We start from the raw sequence: 20987 nt of genomic DNA on the forward strand, positions 1-20987 counted from the left end.
AACTATAAGCAGCTCAATACCTCATGAAATTGAGAAAGTCGAATTCTCTTAATTGTTCAACAGCAGTCAACATTAGCTTATCTAAATATGGAATTGATCTATAAGTGATGGAGGGAGGAGTTGGGGAGGGTCAGAGAATGAATTGTTACCACCCCCACACTACTGCCCCCCACCAAATTCCATTCTACAGATATACAAAACCCATTTCTTTCTCATTTACCTACCCTTTGCCCCTGCTTGCTCGAACTCCACCCTGCAACACACACACACACACACACACACACACACACACACACACACACACACACACACACACTATTCTTTCCTAGGGCTCTGTATTCCCTTTGGGAATATGGGTAAGGCCAGAGCAGGAAGGAGGGCAGCAAGTCTTCATTGCTTTGGCAGGTTGGCCATCGCACTCCTTGGCGCCTCTCAAATAATCCAAGACACTTTCCCAGCACACTGAGTGTCTCTTCCTGGCCACCCACAGTCAGGATTGCAGCTGCAGTTGTAGTCAAAAAATATTTCCAGGGACAGCTGGGCATCAAACCAATCTCACCAGGGACTCAGGGCTTTTTCCTTCTGTGGCCTAAGAGGCAGGATGGTGGTCTGCATTGTTTCTTCCTCTGCTGGTAGGAGATCATGAAGTCCAATTGCAATATGCATCCTGCTGGGCCAACAGGATGCCAAAATTTCAGAAAGAAAAGCACTGGGTTGACCATCTAAGTTTATTTTGGCAGCTGTGTTATGGACAGATTAGGGAAGAGAAAAACTGGTACAAGAGAACCAATTAAGGGGTTAATGCAAAACTCCAGACCAGAGGTGATGAGGATCTGAACTAGAACAATGGCCATGTGATTGGAGAGTGAAGAGAAAGGGATGGATAAAGGAGATGTTGTGAAGTGAAGATCAGTGTTGTTGTGGTTCTTGTTTAGTCATGTCTGACTCTTCATGATCCTATTTGGGATTTTCTTGGAAGTGATAGTGGAGTGAGCAGTTTTCTATTTCCTTTTTCAGCTTATTTTATAGATGAGGAAACTGAAGCAAACAGGGTCCCACAGCCAGTAAGTGCCTGAGGCCAGATTTGAACTCAGGAAAGATGTATCTTTCTGACTTCACTCTTACCACCATGCCACCTAGCTGCTAGAGGATCAATATGACTTAGCAACTAATTGGATATAGGACATGAGGGAGAGGGAAGAGATAAGGATGACTCTGAAGGGTTCAAATCTACCACTAACTCACAATTTGCCCTTGAACATTTCTCTTCTCTGGTTCTCATTTTCCTTATCTTAATATCTCTATCTCTATCATCTATAGCTATAGCCAACCTATATATATATATATATATAATCTATAATTGGAGGAGGAAATATTAAATATATAAATATATATTAACATATTATATATAATACACAGATATATGTATAGGTGGATGAGGAAGTCATTGGATTAGATGATCCTTATGGTTCCTTAGAACTCTGAAATTTTATAATTCAAAGGAAAACCATAGCAGCAATCTGCTCAGTGACTACACTCTCCAGCCATGCTCTGCTATTCCTTCCTCACTGCTTACACCTCCACCTCTCTAGATGGAACTTACCCACCCTAGGTTTCAATACCTTAGAATCCTGCCCTTCTCTGCTAAAGAGGTAAACTAATCCTCCTAATGTGATTATGAATTTAGACACAATTGCAGAGTCTCCAAGTTTGATAGGGCCCCCAGTGTTCATGTACTCACACCCATTCTTTGAGATTCCCTCACCTCTGGAAGTAGGCAGTGCTGTAGCAAAAGAACCCTAAATTTGGAGTCATGCAACTTAACCTTGAATCCTGGCTCTGCTACTTCCTAACTGGGGAAGCTTCAACAGGTTACCGTACCCTTCTAGGACTTGGTTTTCTGATCTGTAACATGAAGAGGTTGGGCTACATGATCTCTAAGGTGCCTCCCAGAGCTGGATTCGTGATCCTTGCCATAAATACTTCCCCCAAGAATCCAATGTGGCCTGATTCCTAGCCCCTTCCACCTTGGCTTCTTGGATGGAGGTCTGCCTTCTTGCCTACTTTTCCAGTTTCTTCTTCCTACATTCCCCCTCCATTCAAACCATGCCCAGCTGGTTGCATCTTCTTTTTTTTTTTTTAAAGTTGAATTTTTGCGGCAGCTAGGTGGTGCAGTGGATAAAGCACCAGCCCTGGATTCAGGAGAACCTGAGTTAAAATATGGCCTCAAACACTTGACACTTACTAGCTGTGTGACCTTGGGCAAGTCATTTAACCCTCATTGCCCCCCCAAAAAGATACAATAAAATTATATAAAATCCTAAAAATAAGTAAATGAATAAATAAATAAATAACTTGGCTTTTCTTTGATTTCCTGCCTGAGCTCTTAAAGGCTCTAATTTCCATTTGCATTTCTGTCTTCCTTGGTCTCTGCACCCCCACCTAGCTTGACATCCTCTCTGGACTGATTTAATAGGCTGTTTATGCCTTCTCACACTCTCTGATCAGACACAATCCCATGTTGGTGACTGAGATAGGCAGGGGAAAACCGTGGCAACAGAATGCCACATGGGGTGTTTGAGAATGGAGTCACTCATCTGGGGAAATGCCTGAGTAGTTCAGTGGTATAGGAAGCTAGCATTTTTTAGTAAGAACACATTCCAGCCCCATAGTTCATAAAGCAATTGCAGATGCCACTATGCTGATCACCAAAGGAATAGCATTGGCAGAGTTGAAAGCTGCTGTGGAAGAGGCCTGAGTCAGTCACATGGATTGTGGTTGCCCATCATTTGAACCTGTGAGCTATATGGGAAATTGATGTGAAGACTCTCCCCCCATTCCCCACCCCAGTCAGAGGCAGGACCAAGACACAAGGCTAGGTGCAAGGAAGAGATCTTTCAAGCTCCTTCCCCCTAAAAAAATAAGGAAACACAATTTATTAGACCAAAGAAGAAAAATAGAAAAGCACCAAAATATCCCTGAAATCCCCCAATTTTGAAGGAGACTTTAAAATAATCAAAAACAAAAAAAAATTGGTCAGGATACTATTACCAGTCATGGGTAACAAATGCCAACCTTCCAAGGACCACATCGCATTTCCAACCAGGCCTCATGCCCTGGAGATAAAATGGCTGAGGGATACAGACAGGACCATTGTACTGTTTGCCATGGCTGATGAAGTGACCTGGACTCTTTCTGAACATTTAAAAGGGAAAATAGCTCTACGAAATGGGATCAGTTCTCCTACCACCCTCTTACCCAATCAGGTTATCTGAGCAGCTCATGGCAAACAAATGGTTCCCACACTCAAGTTTATTTCAGGACACTGCATCTGGACTATAGCAAGCCCAGAGAAGTAATTAACTAGATCTTCATTGGAAAGGCAATGTGGTCTGGTAGATAAAACAATGAACATGGACTCAAAAAGATCTGAGTCTGAAGATCTACTTCAGACACTTACCTGTGATGCCCCAGTCAAATAACTTTATACCTGGGAGACTCAATTTCCCCCTTGTAAAGTGGGGATAATATTATCTGTTAATCTCTTTCAACTTCATGTGTAATATGGTGGTCATACAACATTGCATACCAGGAGATGGGAAAGGGCAGAGATTTAGGGAGTGTGGAAGTTTGGAGTCATATTTGTAGTAGGCATTAAATTTTCCATTGACCTCAAATAAACATTTCTTAAGTATCTGCTATGTACCAGGTAACAGCTAAATGCTGGGAATACAAATAAGAAAAAGAAAATCTGCACCTACCTTCAAGGAGCCTACAATCTAATGGGCAGCGGTGATACACAAATGGAAGCTAGAAAGATTGGTGGATGGGTAACCAAGTACAAGGCATCTTGTTTTATAGAGTTGTAATCAAGCAGAATTGTAGAGGGAAAGCGGACCCTATTACTGGTAGTTGTCTTTAATTGTACTGGTTTCCCTAATTAAACTATAAACTCCTTGAGGGCAAAAATTACATCTTATATGTCTCCTGTATGTACTGCACACTGAACATAGCACCTCCATCTCCCACCTATGTTTCCAAGAAGCTGTTGCATGCTTAACAGACACATCTCAGTAGAACCTTTTAGGTAGACAGGCTAAACCAAGTTGACAGTAGCCAACAGACTTCAAACACAACGATGAGTTAGTGGGATGTCTACCTCAGATGGGAACAATTTGCTCCAACAGCCATGAAGGCAGCTGAAACAGGTGCTGTGGAGCATTGAGAGCTTGGTCAGATGTCAAAGAGATTCCAAGCTCATCCACTGAATCCTGGGCCATTATCAGTCATCTTGGCCTTTTGTCCTACCACTGAACTTGGCTGACTTCAGAAGAGAGAATGAGATTGACAACTTTGTGCAACTCTGCCTCACTTAAATCCAGTTCACACATGAGTAGAGACATCACCCCCATGATATCATTGGTCCTCTTTGAAAAGGAAAAACTAACAAACAACAGAACCTTTACATAAACCAATCTGTTAGTTTGTTGATTGTCCTAGCACAGACTAAATGAGTTTTCTTGGCAATGTCTCAGGCCTTTTCTCTGAAGGTCCAATTCAATGAATATGTATTATGGCATCTAATAAGTACAAAGCATTGTGACTTTGTGAATTGAATGCTGAGGTAGAAGTCAGGAAGACCTGGGCTTAGATCCTTTCTCTGAGATTCAGAGCCATGTGACCCTTTGCAAGTTATTTAACCTTCATGAGTCTCAGTTAACCTCATAATAAAATCAAATTCAGTGTTTATTAAAAAGTTACAAAATTTTGAAAGCAACTTTAAATTGTATTCCTCACTTCAAGTGACTTTATAAAAGTAAATAAGGTAAAATAGACATTTTTTAAAATTAAGAATCATGACAAGGATTCCAAAATGAATTTGAAAGTGATTGAGAGTATGTCAATGTTATAAATTCTTCCAAAGGAATTTCACTTGAAAATGTTTAATGGTCCTTCTTACTTCTCACTTAGTCATCTCAAGTTTAGTAACCTTCCTAAAAAATTCCCTTAAAAGTAGTCACAATTACAATCCTTTACATAGTGTTCTTATGTATTAGCCAAGTGTTAGGTGGGAGTTCCCACATAAGGGAATCCCTCATCCAAAGTAACCAAACTTTCCCAAGTTTGCAAACCATGATGCTGAACTTTGGGAGAAGAGAACAAGTACCTGCCCACATGAAGCACTAGCTAAGTGCAACTCAGGTATGTAATCCCAGGGCTCTCATTAGAGGCAAAAAAGGTGAGATTGGATCAGACCCTAAGTTTTAAAGCAGAAGTGGCTTATTCTCCCAGAGGCTCTCAGGAAGAGTTGCAAGGAGGACAGTTTGTTAAAATGGATGCAGCTCTTCTAGAAAACACTGATTAGTAGATAGGACTAATGAGCCACTGAGAGGAACATATGGTTATACAATTAGATTTGTCAGAGTTCAGAGCCACAAAGATCAAGTTAGATGTCAGACTGTTCAGTCACCAAGTCAGGCAGTAAGTAGCTAAATTACCCAGTTGCCCCATAACATGAATTTTTTTAAAAATACCATCAATATGTTTTAGTATTATATCACCTTCATTCCCAAATCTCTCCCTACCAGAGAGCCATCCCTTCTAACATATGGTCCGGTGGTCTGGGCCTGGTGTGTGTGTGTGTGTGTGTGTGTGTGTTGGGGGGGGCGGTGTGGGGGTCCTTGGGTATTCCTCTGTAAAGAATTACCCTCTCACACACAATCCAATTAGAATTAAAATTACCCTTTATTGGGTGCTAGAGAAAGTAACCAAGAGCAAAATCTAAGACTTGGCCTTAAGGGGAAGAGATGGCTTAGATATATCTTTCTCCTCCCAGAACAGAAAGAAGGCAAAAGCCTTTATAGAGGATAGATGGGGTGACCACCTGACAATGGAAAGTTCCTTTTGGGCATGGGATGGGGGAAAGCCTAAATACTTGTCATTCCTGAGCATTGAGGGGGATTATTTATTATTATTATTATTATTTTTCTTTGCAGGGCAATGAGGGTTAAGTGACTTGCCCAGGGTCACACAGCTAGTAAGTGTCAAGTGTCTGAGGCTGGATTTGAACTTAGGTCCTCCTGAATCCAGGGCTGGTGCTTTATCCAATGTGCCACCTAGCTGCTCCCCTAGGGGGATTATTATTATTATTATTTTTATTTTTATTTTTAGGAATGATGATCCTGACCACTAGAATTATCCCTGCCTCCTGGCTCAGGAAGGAACCATACCTAATTGACTTTGCTGCTATAGAATTTTATCTCCCCTAACTTCTTAGGTGTGTCTGTCCTGATATCTAGTTGCCCAAACTAACTTTAATAATCCCTTAATTCCTCCACATGTCAGTCCTGCTATCTGGTCACCTTTGATTTTGCTTCTCAAAGGAGAAGTTTCTTCTGAGTTATCCCAGTGTTCTAACTTTGCCTAATATCCTAATTTAGCCCCATGTGAGTAGAATGCTAACTGAAGGAAGTTTCCAAAGCCAGTTAGTCTGATTCTTTCATTTTTAAGAGGAAGAAACTGAGGCCCAAGGAAGTTAAGGCACTAGTTCAAGGTCACACAGGTTTACAGTAAAGATCAGAGGTAGGGTCTGGACTCTGATCCTCTGACTTCAGAGTCAGTATTCTTTGTACTTTACCACACTTGCCATCCTACCATAGGGCAGCTTGCCTGTACAGGGACCTAAGGCTCAGGGCAGCCTTTTCTCTATGAACACCAGCTTCCTGATGGTGATGGCTACTCCTTAATTCCAGGGAAGAAGAAAGTTTTCTTGTCCCCTAACTAGCTTCCTCACCTGATTCCTATCTCTACTGTCCAAGTACAAGGTCCTTTATAAAGTCCTTTCAGTTGTATCTTTTTTTTTTTTTGGTGAGGCAATTGGGGTTAAGTGACTTGCCCAGGGTCACACAGCTAGTAAGTGTCAAGTGTCTGAGGTCGGATTTGAACTCAGGTCCTCCTGACTCCAGGGCCGGTGCTCTATCCACTGTGCCACCTACCTGCCCCTCTTTCAGTTGTGTCTTTACTCTGTTTCCCCATCTGGAGTTTTCTTGGCAGATCCAGGAGTGGTTTGTCATTTTCTTCTCCTCATTTTACACATGAGGAAACTGAGGTAAACAGAGATAAGTGACTAGCCCAGGGTCACACAGCTAGTAAGTTTCTGAGGCTGGATTTAACTCAGGACGATGAGTCTTCCTGATTCCAAGCTCAGTGCTCTGTCTACTGTGCCTCCTAGTTGCAATTTTCTGATCCTTGTGCTAATTTTGGCCTAATAATTAATACCAAGAAAACAAAGATTCTCCACCAGCCAGCACTGTACCATCATATGTGAAACCATCAGTTCCAGCAAATGGAGAGATTTTGAATATCATGGTTAAGTTTACTTACTTTGGCAGTATACTTTCCAGGAATGTACATGTAGATGATGAGGTTTACGAGGTTGACACACATTGCCAGAGCTAGCTAGCTCTGTGTTTGGGAGTCTTTGAAAGAAAATGTGGGAGAGAAGAGGTATGATTAGACTGACAACCAAACTGAAGGTCTACAGAGCCATTGTGCTGACCTCATTGTTGTATGCCTATGAAATCTGGAGAGTATACCAGCACCGTGCCAAGAAACTGAATCACTTTTATTTGGGAGTCTTAGGGACATTTGAAATATTCACCTGGCAAGATAAATTACTGGACAGTGACGTGCTTTCTCTAGCTAAACTGCCAAGCATCTAAACTCTACTGCAGAGAGTACCATCTGATAGGCTAGTCATGTTGGTGAAATGCCAAACGTACACATGCCTAAAAGACTATTTTATGGAGAACCCCCACAAGGCAGGCTCTCACATAGTGTTCAGAAGAAGTGACAAGGACACTCTCAAGGTCTCTCTGAAGAACTTTGGAATCGATTGCATGACATGGGAGACGCTGGCATGGCTTGCCTGCATCAAAGAAGACACTGAGTCCCATGAGTGAAACCGAATTGCAGTAGCTCAAAGGAAACATGAGCTGCATAAATTTAAAGACATCTCCACTCCCAATGTTCATATGGACTATTTCTGCCCAACCTGTGACAGAGCCCTCTAAGCTCACATTGGTCAGATCATGCCCAGTCAGACACACTGTACCTTAAATCCAACATAGTGATATCGTTTTGGTCCTGTTTGAGTATGAAGGACAACACCCAGCCAACTTAGTAAATGTTTCTTGTATTGGACTGTATTGGCATGCTGTATGAGGGCACAAGGGAGTGAATGGCAGATGAGGATTTGACAAGTGTGTAGAGCCTGAATTGTAGTGGTCTGGGTTGGTTCTTACCATCTTTCTCTATAGTTGAGTATTTGGCTCTACACACTATACCTTTGGGAAAATCAGGCAGGAGTTAACATGGATGGTTTGGTTATGTTTCCCAAGATGCTTTCTATGGTTCACTGTTCACAGAACTGTTTGCAAAGCTAAGCCACATCAACAAGCATTTATTAAGCACCTAATATGTGTAAGGCACAGTGCTGTGTTAAGGGTATAACCAAGATACAAGAAACTAGGGAGCTGATGGTGTATCAACCCTGGGGAAGGTAACCCAACAAAGGGCATCTTGCGGACAGACCAAAGCTGCAACACATAGATCGAGGAGAGGAGGGCATAACATAGAGTATTTATAATGTGACTTTTTATAAATGCAAATATTTTTTACATAATCATATCTGTTTTGTGATATAAAGTTGAATGTATTAGAAGGAAATCTCAAGGCTTCCAGTGGATAGTAACACATAGTGAAGGAATTTTCAAACACAATGGTACCATTTTCTTTCTTTTTAAAATTATTGATATCTTTTTTCACATTAAAATTTTTTTAATTATTTATATCTTTTTTAAAAATAATAATTTCCAATCATATTTGTCCCTCTCCACTACCCAGCATGCCATTTTTCATGAATTTGTGTGTTATCCTTGCACAGGGGCCATGCTAATCTTCTCTGTATCGTTCCAATTTTAGTATATGTGCTGCTGAAGTGAGAACCCAGCATGCCATTTTTGTAACAAGGAAGAAAAAAAATTAAAAAGCAGTTCTGCAAACTTTAGTTGAGCCTGGCAAAATATACAATTTTTCACTTCCTTTGGGGAGGTGCATTTTCTTATCTCTTCTGGGAAAAGTTGGGTCATTACAATTTCAAAGAATTCAGTTTCTATATTTTTAAACTCATTCCATTTGTGCTGATGCCCTCACTGAGTATATTATTTTCCTGGTTCTGCTTACTTCACTTTGCATCAGTTCATGTCTTCTCATACTTTTCTGAATTCTTCATATTCAGCATTTACTATGGCACAGTAATATCATTCCTTTTACATACCCCAATTTGTTTAGGTAGACCCTAATTGATGGCATCTACACAGTTTCTACTATGATGCTACAAAAAGTACTACTTTGAATATTTTGGTATATTATGAGACCTTTCTCTCTTAGACTTTGTATGGGTATGTTTCTAGCTGTGGGATCTTTCAGTCAAAGGTTATGTACACTATTGTCCTTGTACTTTCCAGAAAAGTTGGATCAATTTATAGCTTCCCCCAAGGGTGTATTAGTATGCCTGTCTTTCCTCAACCTCTTTAGTATTCCCTAATCCCATCTTTTGTCATCACTGCCAACTAATTGTGTGTGAGATGAAACCTCAGAGTTGTTTTGATTTGTGTTTCTGTTATTATTCATTATTTGGAGCTAGCTTTCATACTATTACTAATAGTTTGCAATTTTCCTTTTGAGAACTGTTTGTTCATATCCTTTGACTACTTATTCATTGGGGAATGACTCTTGGTCTTATATATTTGTGTTATTTCCAAGGGAACTGAGCCACTGGGGGGATGGAATTAGTCAGGGTGCAGAGTCAAGATTCTGGGAACCTACTCAGAGCAAATGAGATATGAATCGGAGAAAGACATTTTGCACAACTCTTCTGATTAAACCATACATGCTGCCTTTATAGGTCAGCTGGCCCCAGCTCCTTTGTGTGGGAGGGAGGCCACAGCTGTGTGCATTGTTCCACATTGCAGCTGCAAATCTTAATGTCAAATAGCCTGTATGCTGTATGCATCTCTTCCTCCCTGATACCAGCCATCTGCATAAAAAATAAAAAACCTGGGAAATCTAATCATAAAATGTTAGAGGTGAAAGGGATTTCAGAGACTAACTAGTCTCAGCTGGTACCCCAGAATCTCAATTTAGGATTTCAGTCAGAGACAGAGTTCAGTCAAATATTACCTGAGCAAAAGTCCCTTCTGATAATAGCCCACATTTATATAGAGATTTCGGTTTTACTGAGAGCTTTACATATTTTTATCTTGATACTTGCAACAACCCCATAAGACATGTGCTTTTATTCTCCATTTTACAGAGGAGGAAATTAAGGCTTAGAGAAATGGACTAGACCAGTGTCACATGATAGCATGTGCCTGAGCCTGGAGTCAGATGCAGGTCTGGATTAGTGCTGTGTGTGTCCTTTACAACGCAACGTGTCTCTACAGTATCCCATTCAAGTAGTCAGCCAGCCTTTGCTTGAAGACATCTAGTGATGGGGAACCCAGTACTTTTGTTCTTTTTGAATAATACACTGGGGGATTTTTGTGTGGTTTTTGGGGTCTGTATGTTAGGTCAAAATAAAACTTGTTTTAATTTTATTTAAGAAAATAAAATTAAAACAAAACTCATAATACACTTTGCCAGAAATCCATATTAATGTTCCAGTATAATATATTTCTCCAAAGTTCAAAGAAAAAAAAAACAAAGAAAATGACCAGCAGGAACCAAGGCCAATAGCTAGTATGAAATTACACCCATTAAAAACTTGGGTTTTGTTTTCCATTTTCATGAAGCAGTTTAAAATGCTTATCACTGAGATCAAATAGCAACCCCCACTCTCCACTGTTTGATATTAAAGTGTGATTCACTGAGTACTTATCATCCTCTTGTACTTCTAAGTCTGTCTGCAAAGTAAAAAGCCCAAAGGATTAAAAGATGAAGAAGCAATATTAGGAACAAGGACAACAAAGAAGCATGCATGGAGAATCTCTAAATCCCTTTGCAGTATCTAGCATAGAACTCTAGGGGGCTTACTAAATATGGTTTGAATTAATGAGAGAAGTTGGGAGATAGATGAGAAGAGAATATATGCATATGCAGGAAAGGGGTGTGGCAAGGAGAATGGGGAAGGGAGAAATGAGAATGGAGGGGAGAAAGAGAGGAGAGAAAGGAAATAGGACATGAGAGCATTATGGAAGAGCCATTCACTCAATGTTATTAATGAGGTGAGGAGAAATGGAATGATTTTTGAGAGACAGTAATCCATGTCACTGTATTTCACATTTCCTTCAGAGGGAAGTGTTTAAGTTACCTCTATCCTTATTCTACAGAAACAAAAGCTAACATCTACATAGTGCTTACTAGGGGCCAGATGCTATGCTAAGTACTTTACAATTATGATCTCATTTGGACCCTCACAACAAAACCCTGAGAGGCAGGTGCCCATTTTAAAGATGAGGAAAGTGAGATAAACAGAGGTTAAAAACATGACTCTCAGAGGTCAAATAGCTTTCTCCATAGATAAAGCTGGCAAGTGTCACCTAGGACTAGAACCCAGATCATCTGACTCCAAGATAAGTGTTCTTTCAATTTATGCTTATAATGCAAAATGATGGTAACAACTCCATTATGTTTTACAATATACTCCTGACTGGAGTCAGGAGAACCAGGCTTTGCCATTATCCAGTTGTCTTACTTGGGGCATATTAGTATTTCTAAGCCTCAGTTCCCTTATCTGTATTTATTGTTGTTTTAGTCATTTTTTTTCAATCCTATCCAACCCTTCTTGACCCCTTCTGGGGTTTTCTTGGCAAAGATATTGGAGTGGATTGCCATTTCCTTCTCCAGGTCATTTTATAGCTGAGGAAACTGAGGTAAACAGGGTTAAGTGACCTGCCCAGGGTCATATAGCTAGTAAGTATCTGAGGCCAGATTTGAACTCAGGAAGATGAATCTTCCTGACTCCAAGTCTGATACTCTATCCACTGTGCTACCTAGCTGCCCCTTCCCTCATGTGTAAGAGAATAATAATTCCTGCATCCTGATCTCACAATGGGGAAAACAATTCACAAAAATCTAGGAGAAGAAGCATGTAGAAAGTGTGAGGGAGTCAAGTCAGAAGATACCCAGGTTCAAATCCAGACTCTACTACTAACTAGCTGTGATTCGTTTCCTCATCTGTAAAACCAGTTTAAGGACACATAGCTTTTAGCTCTCAGGGTGGAAGGTGATGGGACTTGAAAAGCACTTGGTGAATCTTAAAGTACTCTATAAATGGTAGCCCTCAGTCTTCTTACTTCTTACTCTGAGGAATCACAAATTTTCAGTCTCCATCAGAAATGTCACAGTTTATATGGTAAGAATAATGTCAGTCGCCATGCATAGAGTGGTTTATGTTTCACAAGGGGCATTACAACCATTACCTCACTTGATCTGCTCAGCAACTCTGATAGAGAATGCATGTATTATTACATCGATTTTACAAGTGAGAAAACTGAGATTCAGAGATGCAGAGCACAAAGCCAGGATTAAAATATGGTTGTGACTACAGGTCCAAGTTTCTTTCTACTCTACAATATTAAATATAGATGAGCAATTTTAAAAGAAAGAAACTATCGTGAACACTAAAAGTCTTCTTGAGAATTTGGACACCTCTTTAGGATATAACAATGTCACTGATTTTGACTTGGGCCTTCCTGGTTCTGATACAGTTCACAAGCCCATTTTGCAAAACTGTACACTGAGGTTCAAACAGATTTTGCAATTTTTCTCCAGGATACATGATTAGTGAGTGTCATTGGTAAGTAAAGGTCATCTGGCTTCAACACCTGTGCTTTTTCATTATATTGCCCTGGTTATATGCAGATATGAGAGGGATCTGACACATTAGATCAAATTTAGACCTTAGAGGAAGGAAGATCTGAGTTCAAATCCTGTCCCTGAAATAGCTGGGTGGCTATGGGAAAGACCCAACTTCTCAGTGTCCTGGGTAAGTTTAAAATGATAAGTTACATGCTTATTTGTGAATATGTTTTGTTTGGGGGTTTTTGTGTGAGTGTGTGTGAGGCAGTTGGGGTTAAGTGACTTGCCCAGGCTCATACAGCTAGTAAGTGTCAAGTATCTGAAGCTGGATTTGAACTCAGGTCTTCCTGACTCCAGGGCAGGTGCTCTATCCACTGCACCACCTAGCTGCCCCTGTGAATATGTTTTCATAGAGGGAGTTTCTACGCTGGAATTTCTCCACACTGATAAAATCACAAATATACATAGAATATACAAAAATCACAGATCCTTCATGTAGTTGAATATTCATCTCAGATTATCAGGGCCCCTAGGTGGAATAATGGATAGATCACTGGACCTGGAAGATCTGAATTCAAATCTGACCTCAAACATTTAAGCTGTATGACCTGAGAAAGTCACTTAACCTATTTGCCTTAGATTCCTCATCTGAAAAATGGGTTTAATAATAGTGAGGCTCAATTGAGATAATAACTGTAAGACACAGCACAGTGTCTGGCAGTGATATTGAGTCTAGCAAGTGATATTAAAATGTTTGCTGTTATTTTTATTATTATTAAATATATTTATGGTTACCCATAAACTATGTGGGCAATCATCTACATATCTGATATGAGTAACCATGTGTAATCCTGTACATAACAATTTTTTAGTTTCATAGAGATCACAAATACTTTATTATACATAACTATGTGTACATCTGTATTTATATGAAGGGCTAAGTTGAATGGCAAATAGAGAATGGAACTCATGGCCAAGGAGACCTAGGTTCATAAGCCACCTCTAACACATGCTGGTTGTAGGACCCTGGGAAAAGCACAGAACTTCTCAGCATTGTAGGCAGCCAGCCCTTAAAGATCACAACCTCCAAAGAAGCTGATGACCTGCTTTGTCGGCTGGGTTTTCCTCCTCCAGAAATTCCTTATATCAATGCAATCACAGCTCAAATGCCTATCCCTACACACACACACACACACACACACACACACACACACACACACACACACACACACACACACACAAAGACATATTATGCAAACACATATGCATATACATATTTATACCTATATATACATAGGTGCATGGGTTATTCCAAAAGGTTTAGTACCCTGTATATAATCTACTCAAAATAATATATATACAATACATACATACATATGTTATAAGACATCATATATTTATATAACATATAGGTTTTATTAAATTCTATACATTGTATGTAACCTAATATAGGTTATTAATATTATGTTTATATTATATAATAAAGGTTATTAACTGTTATATATTTTATATTATATGCCATATTGGCTACTACATGTTATAGGTAATATTGACTATTAAATATTATATATTTTATAATTTAAATATGATACAGGTTATTAATGGTTTTATATATGTATATATCTATACATACATACACACACAAGCAATATGTCTTAGAGGTAGCACATGAAATCAGGTGTTCTTGACTCGTAATTCTCTATGTACCAAGCCGCTTAGTCAGTTGCATGGTTGCTCTCTTTCTCTCTCTCTCTCTGTATGTATACATGAATGCATGTATGTATATGTGTGTATATGCGCATAAACATTTATGTGTAAGTATAGACACACCTGTGTGTATATGTGTGTATATAATATCCATTAAACGATTCTATATAATGCACTAAGACTTTTGGGATATCCTATATATGTATGTGTAGATATTTTCATTGTTGTTTAGTCTTTTTTCAGTCATGTCCACTCTTTGTAACACCATTTGGAGTTTTCTTGGCAAAGATCCTGGAGTGGTTTGCCTTTTCCTTCTCCAGTTCATTTTACAGATGGGGAAGCTCAGGTAAACAGGGTTAAGTTACCTGTCCAGGATCACAGAGGTAGTAAGTGACTGAGGCCAGATTTGAACTCAAGAAAATGAGTCTTCCTGACTCTAGGCCCAGCACTTTATGCACTATGGCACCACCTAGCGGACATAAATATATGCATACAAACACAGAAGCACCTGTGTATCACTGGTGTAATCCCATGTGTATCTACATGTATATTTATGTATCTGTGTATTGACATCTATATGTATATATAGTTGTGCATAATGTGCTCTATGGACATCTTTATCCATATCTAATATGTATACTCAAATGCATGAACAGTATGTGATTTATCAGTAGCAGGAGGAACTCTCTCCACCATTACAGACCACTGCCCAGCTATGGTTAGTAGATCAAACCTAGCGAGTTGCCTGAGGTACAGAGAGAGTAAGCGACTTTTCCGAAGCCCCACTTTTTAAGTCATGTAAGCCCTGGCTGATACATTTTATTAGTCACAGTTGGGATTTGGGTACTGAGTTTCCCTAGTGAGTGTCCTTGTTGTATACAAAAGTGTCATTTCCCTTGAATCCCGTTATTAGCAGCTCATATCACCCTAGTGTTTTAAGGCTGGTAAAATGTTTTGCAAGTATCCTCTCCTTTCACCTTCCTCATAACTGGGGATGTAGGTGATGCCAGTATTAGCATCCCATGGTAAGCTATCTCCCCTGCTTTCATAAATGATTTGGGGCCAGAGATTATCAGGAGACTACGTTGTGTCTGCGTTTGCTCAACGCCTCATCATTTACATCGTCTCAAGCTCACTTGAAGGATTCTTCATCAGAGAATCCTTGAGCACAAGTGAGAATCATTTCACCTTGATGAGCTGTATAGAAACAGTCTGCTTTGCTGGGCAGCCGAATGACAGCATTCTGCAATGCTCTTGATCGCTCTAAGAGCCCTTCCTCCCATCATCATTGAATTCCTCACATCTCACCCACTTGGTTTCTCTCTGAAGGGAGTGTTCAAAGCTGCTCTCCCGCATGTGGCAGTTTCTATGCTGTCGCTTCCCCGAGTCAAGGGGACCTGCCAAGCCTTTCACACATTCACTGTGTCTAGTGGGCACACTGCCAGAGCTGTGTGGGCATGGTTGCCAAGCTTCTAGAATCCAGTCATGATTCACTCTGGCCTGAAGGAGTCAGGCAAAAGGAAAACATGTCTTTTTTCACTTCTTTTTTTTTTTTTGAGACAGATCAAATAGAGAAAGTTGGCCTAAGTCTACCCTGATTTTCTTTATCTGCATTCTCTGAAAGGGAGAACAAATTATTTTTCTGCATTTCCAGGAGATCCTGGTGATGGGCTCAGAAGAAACTGCCTGAAGCCACCTGTTGCTAATCCCCAGGATGGAGCAGACATAGGGTATAAATCTTAGATTGCTGTAGGCTCCATAATTAAAGAAAAACAACTCCAGCATTTGAGGGGAGGGAGAAAGAGATTTAGATGGCTTGATAAATCAGGTGGCATTTTGCAGAACAGACCCATTAAAACTTGACAGATATTGCCGGCATTAATAATGTTTCCAATGTCACCAAAGGGGGAGGCCAAGATGAATGTGGGAAATGATAATGAAAGAAGAGCTGATTTAGAGAAAGTAAATCTACAAACTACATGTAATAAGGTTGCTTCTCTATTCACTGGGCCAGAGCAACTCCCAGGAATGCTAATCGAAGCGGAACATGATCTCTGGGGTGGGGAGGACATTTAAACTAATGGTGGGGAGGTTTGGGTGGGAGAAGAGCAAGAATTTGAGCTCCAAATAAAGTAGAATTTCCTAATAATTAGAGGTGATCAAAAAAGGAATGGACTGTAAGGAGAGGTAATGAGTATTCTATCATTGGAAGTGTTCAAACAGAAACTGTGTGAGATCAACTATCAGGTGTGTTGAAGAGAGGATTCTTACCTTGAGTGGGAGCCTGGACTAGTTGACCTTCCAACACTAAATTTCCAAGGTGGAGTAGGCAGACTTTACTATATGATATAGTTAGAATACCTCCCAATGAAGATATTACATGTACCCAGGATACAATTCACATTTGCATGGTGTGGTGGGAAGAATAAGAGATTTGAAATCTGGGGACCCAAGTTCAAATTTGGATGATAATACCTAATAGCTATGACCATGGACAAGTCATTAACCTTCTCTGACTCTGAGTTTCCTTGTATGTGAGACAACAGCTTTATTAACAGCTCACATTTCTATAATGATTTAAGGTCTGAGGAGGATAATAATACATTCACTGTGTATCCCAGAGGGTTGTGATGCAGAAAGTGCTTTCCAAGTCTTAAAGTACTACAAAAAGGTGAGTTATTGTTGTTTGCTGTAGCCATAGAGGGAAAATCAGGGTCCAGAAGACCTTTCTGTTGTAAATGACTTGTGAAAACAGCCAATTCCATAGGGGAAAAGCACGTGTAATCCTTGTGTGGGAGCATCTGGATGGAAAGTCAAATCTTTGGGCAACTATCCAGATACTTGCTTCCATGACCTTCAACATGTGGAATGTTTCCCTGGTTGACCTGGATAAATTGGTGTCCTTTAAATGCAATCATTCCTTGAAAGCTATGCTCATGTCTTATCCAGTAAACCAAAGAAGTAACAGGATATAGAGACTGACCTGTTTCCCCTGACCCACAGTGATATCGATAAGACTTGGTTCCATCCATGTTCTCATTAATATTTACATTTCCACCATCAGGGCAAATAGTCTTTTCTTCATGGCTTGCCATTCTGTAATAGAGGATCAGTCCAATGGACTTATTGGCTCCTGTCCTTTCTTTATGCCATACTTTGTCTTTATTTTGCATATATTTTACATATAATTACAAGTGTACATGCTATTTCTGTTGATGAAAGGGAACCCCTTTAAGATGGGGCCTTTTCACCTCATTTTTGTCTTTGTAGCTGCAGTGTTTGGTGCATAGTAGGTTTTTAATTAATGGTTAGTGTCTGACACATAGTAAGTTTTAAATAAATGGTTAGGGATTGATTCTCTACCAGAGGCAACATGGCTTAGGAGATAGATTGCTGTTCTTGAAGTCAGGAAAACCTTCATCGAATTCTGCCTCTGGGTCTCTGACCTAGAGCTGAATGATCATGGGGAAAGTTATTCAACTTCCCCCAGCCTTCATTTCTTTAAAAGCAAAATGGAGATGATGAGATGATGACAATAATTGTAGTATCTAATTCATAGGGTTGTAGTGAGGCTAGGTGAGAAGGTATGCAAATGTTCAGCCAACTCTAAATCATTATGCAAATGTTAGTTATTATCATTAAACTAAAAAATTAGTACAGTTATCACTATTTCCAATTTATAGATAGCATTAAGGGTCATGCCCACAGTCACACAATCAACCTATCAATTATTAAGCATTTATTAGGGACTTCCTATGTTCCAGGCACTGAGTTAGATTCTGGGGACACAGAGACAAAAAATGAAATAACTCCTATTTCCAAGAAGCTTATATTCTCTTAAGGAGCAGGGGGAATTATATTCTCTCAATATTATATTTGTATATAATAAATACATACATACTGAATAAAAATCAATACAGTGTTATAAGGGAAGGCATGAGCAATATGGGGATGAAGAAAGGATGGTATTTGGGTCAAGTCTTGATAGAAAAGATGAATGCTATAAGGTAGAGATGAGAAGGGGGTACATTGCAGGCATGGATGGCAGCCAATTCAAAGATATAGAGACAAGATACAGAGAGCTATGTGAACAAAGAGAAAGTCAATTTGTCTGGACCATACAATGTGAGAAGGGGAATTATGAGACTGGAAAGATAAATTGGGACAAAGTTGAGAAGGACTTTAAAAGCTAGCCTGTGCATTTTCTGCTAGATGCATAAAGAGCCAATGGTATTTATTAAGTAGGGAACTGACAAGGACAGATCTGTACATAAGGAAAATCACTTAGGCAGCTGTGTGGAGGAAGAATAGGAATGGGGAGAGACTCCAAGAGGGGATACCAATTTGGAGGGAGTTGCGCCACTCTGGATGAGAAATAATGAGGGCCTGCACTAAGGTGGTGACTGAGAAGAGAGAAAGGGCCAAATACAAGAGGCATAAGCAGTGAGCTTTGGCACCTGATTGGCTATCTAGAGTGAGGGGAGGGTGAGAAGTCAGGGAAAACAGAGAGACTGCAAAGCTGAGAATCTGGAAGGGTTTCTAATTTCCACAGAAATAAGAAAGTTCAGCAGATAAGTGTGTTTGGAAAGGAAAGGTAATGAGATCTATTTTGTACATATCCATTTTGAGATGACATTCAATTAAAAATGTTTAATAGGAATGAAGCTAAGCAGGGAGACTAAGGCATGCAGCAAGTAAGTGACTGAGCCAGGAATCCAACCTAGACCTTCTTATTCCAAAGTCAGTGGTCTTTTTCACCATCCTCAAAATGCTTCTATAAATAAATCTTTTCTGGCTCTTAGAGGAAACATGAGTAAAACTTAAAAGTATCCTTCCCTTGATGATCAAATTCTATTCTTCTTAGAGGGGTTGGTCTTTTGTGAGGAATTCAAACAACTGCCATTAGCCCCGAGTTTCTGTCGATTAGCCAAAGTCAAGGATAGAATCATGGAAGAAACCATGGAAATGGAACTTGAAAAGAGTAAAATCTAGACTTGAGGTAAGGGGGAAAAATATCTAAGAATCAGGACTATCTCAAAATGAAATTGACCGCTTTGGGGAATAGTAGTAAGTTTATCTTCATTAGATGTCTTCAGGAAAAATCTAGTTGACCACTTGTCAGATAAGTTGTAGAGAGAATTATATTTTAGCTATGAGTATGACCAGAAGGCCACCAATATCCCTTCCAACTCTGAGATTCCATGAATAGTCCTAGAAGATTTGATCATGAGAAGTCTTTTAGAGTTCTTGTAGTCTAGCTCTACAATCCTGTTGTCAGACTCAAATAGAAACAGCCAGCTGGCTGTATAATGACTTGGAAAACCACAAATTAACATTATCTATGTTGTATTTGTATTTATTTTGTTAAACACTTCCCATTGACATTTTTTTTGCAGGGCAATGAGGGTTAAGTGACTTGCCCAGGGTCACACAGCTAGTTAAGTGTCAAGTGTCTGAGGCTAGATTTGAACTCAGGTCCTCCTGAATCCAAGGCCAGTGCTTTATCCACTGTGCCACCTAGCTGCCCCCTCCCATTGACATTTTAATCTGATTCTGGCTGCAGTGGGAGTTTTGTTGGCTGGACACAAGTTTAACATCTTTGCTCTGCAACATTGTCCTGTATTACAGGGTCCTCCAAAAATACCTATTATGGAATTTGTGGACCAAAGTGACAGCTTTTGAAAACTACAGCAAGAACATCTCTGTGAAGCCACAACAGAAAAACATATCTTCATCTGTAAAATGGCCTGTTTCCTCATCTTTAAAATGACATGGTTGTGATAAATTACTTTTAAGGTCCCTTCTATGTCTGAAGATTTCTTGATCTCCAAGATCCCTCTCAGGTCAAATTCTGTGAACGCTCTTTTTTTAAAAAAAATATTTATTTATTTTTTAAATTATGAAAGTATTTTATTATTTTACAGTTACATGTAGAGATAGTTTTCAACATTTGTTTTTATAAGATTTCTAGTTTTAAATTTTTTCCCTCCTCCCCTTCCCCAAGACAGTAAGTGATCTGATATAGCTTATATATGTGCAAAAACATTAAACATATTTCTGCATTAGTCATGTTATAAGAGAAGAATCAGAGCAAAAAAGGAAAAACCTCAAAAAAAGAAAGACAACAGCACTAAAAACAAAAGAAATAGTGTGGTTCAATCTGTATCCATATTCCACGGTTCTTTTTTCCCCTGGATTTGGAGAGCCTTTTCCATCATGAGTCCTTTGGAGCTATCATGTACCTTTGTATTGCTAAGAAGAATCAAGTCTATCACAGTTGATCAACACATAATGTTGATGACACTGTATACAATGTTCTCCTGGTTCTGCTCATCTCACTCATCATCAGTTGTGAATGCTCTTAATCACATCGATTGGAAGGAAATATCAAAGTCCAGTCAATCAACAAGCAATTACTA

General features: G+C 39.6%; 1 non-coding gene across 1 annotated transcript; it reads right to left on the minus strand.

Annotated features, from left to right (window-relative positions):
- Positions 1-8899: 8899 nt before the first annotated feature.
- On the minus strand, positions 8900-9006 carry LOC122744907. Its single transcript, XR_006355241.1, has one exon. It is a non-coding gene; the product is annotated as a U6 spliceosomal RNA (small nuclear RNA).
- Between the last annotated feature and the right edge of the window lie 11981 nt (positions 9007-20987).

Source organism: Dromiciops gliroides, chromosome 2, assembly GCF_019393635.1.
Source record: "Dromiciops gliroides isolate mDroGli1 chromosome 2, mDroGli1.pri, whole genome shotgun sequence".
Lineage (NCBI taxonomy): Eukaryota > Metazoa > Chordata > Mammalia > Microbiotheria > Microbiotheriidae > Dromiciops > Dromiciops gliroides.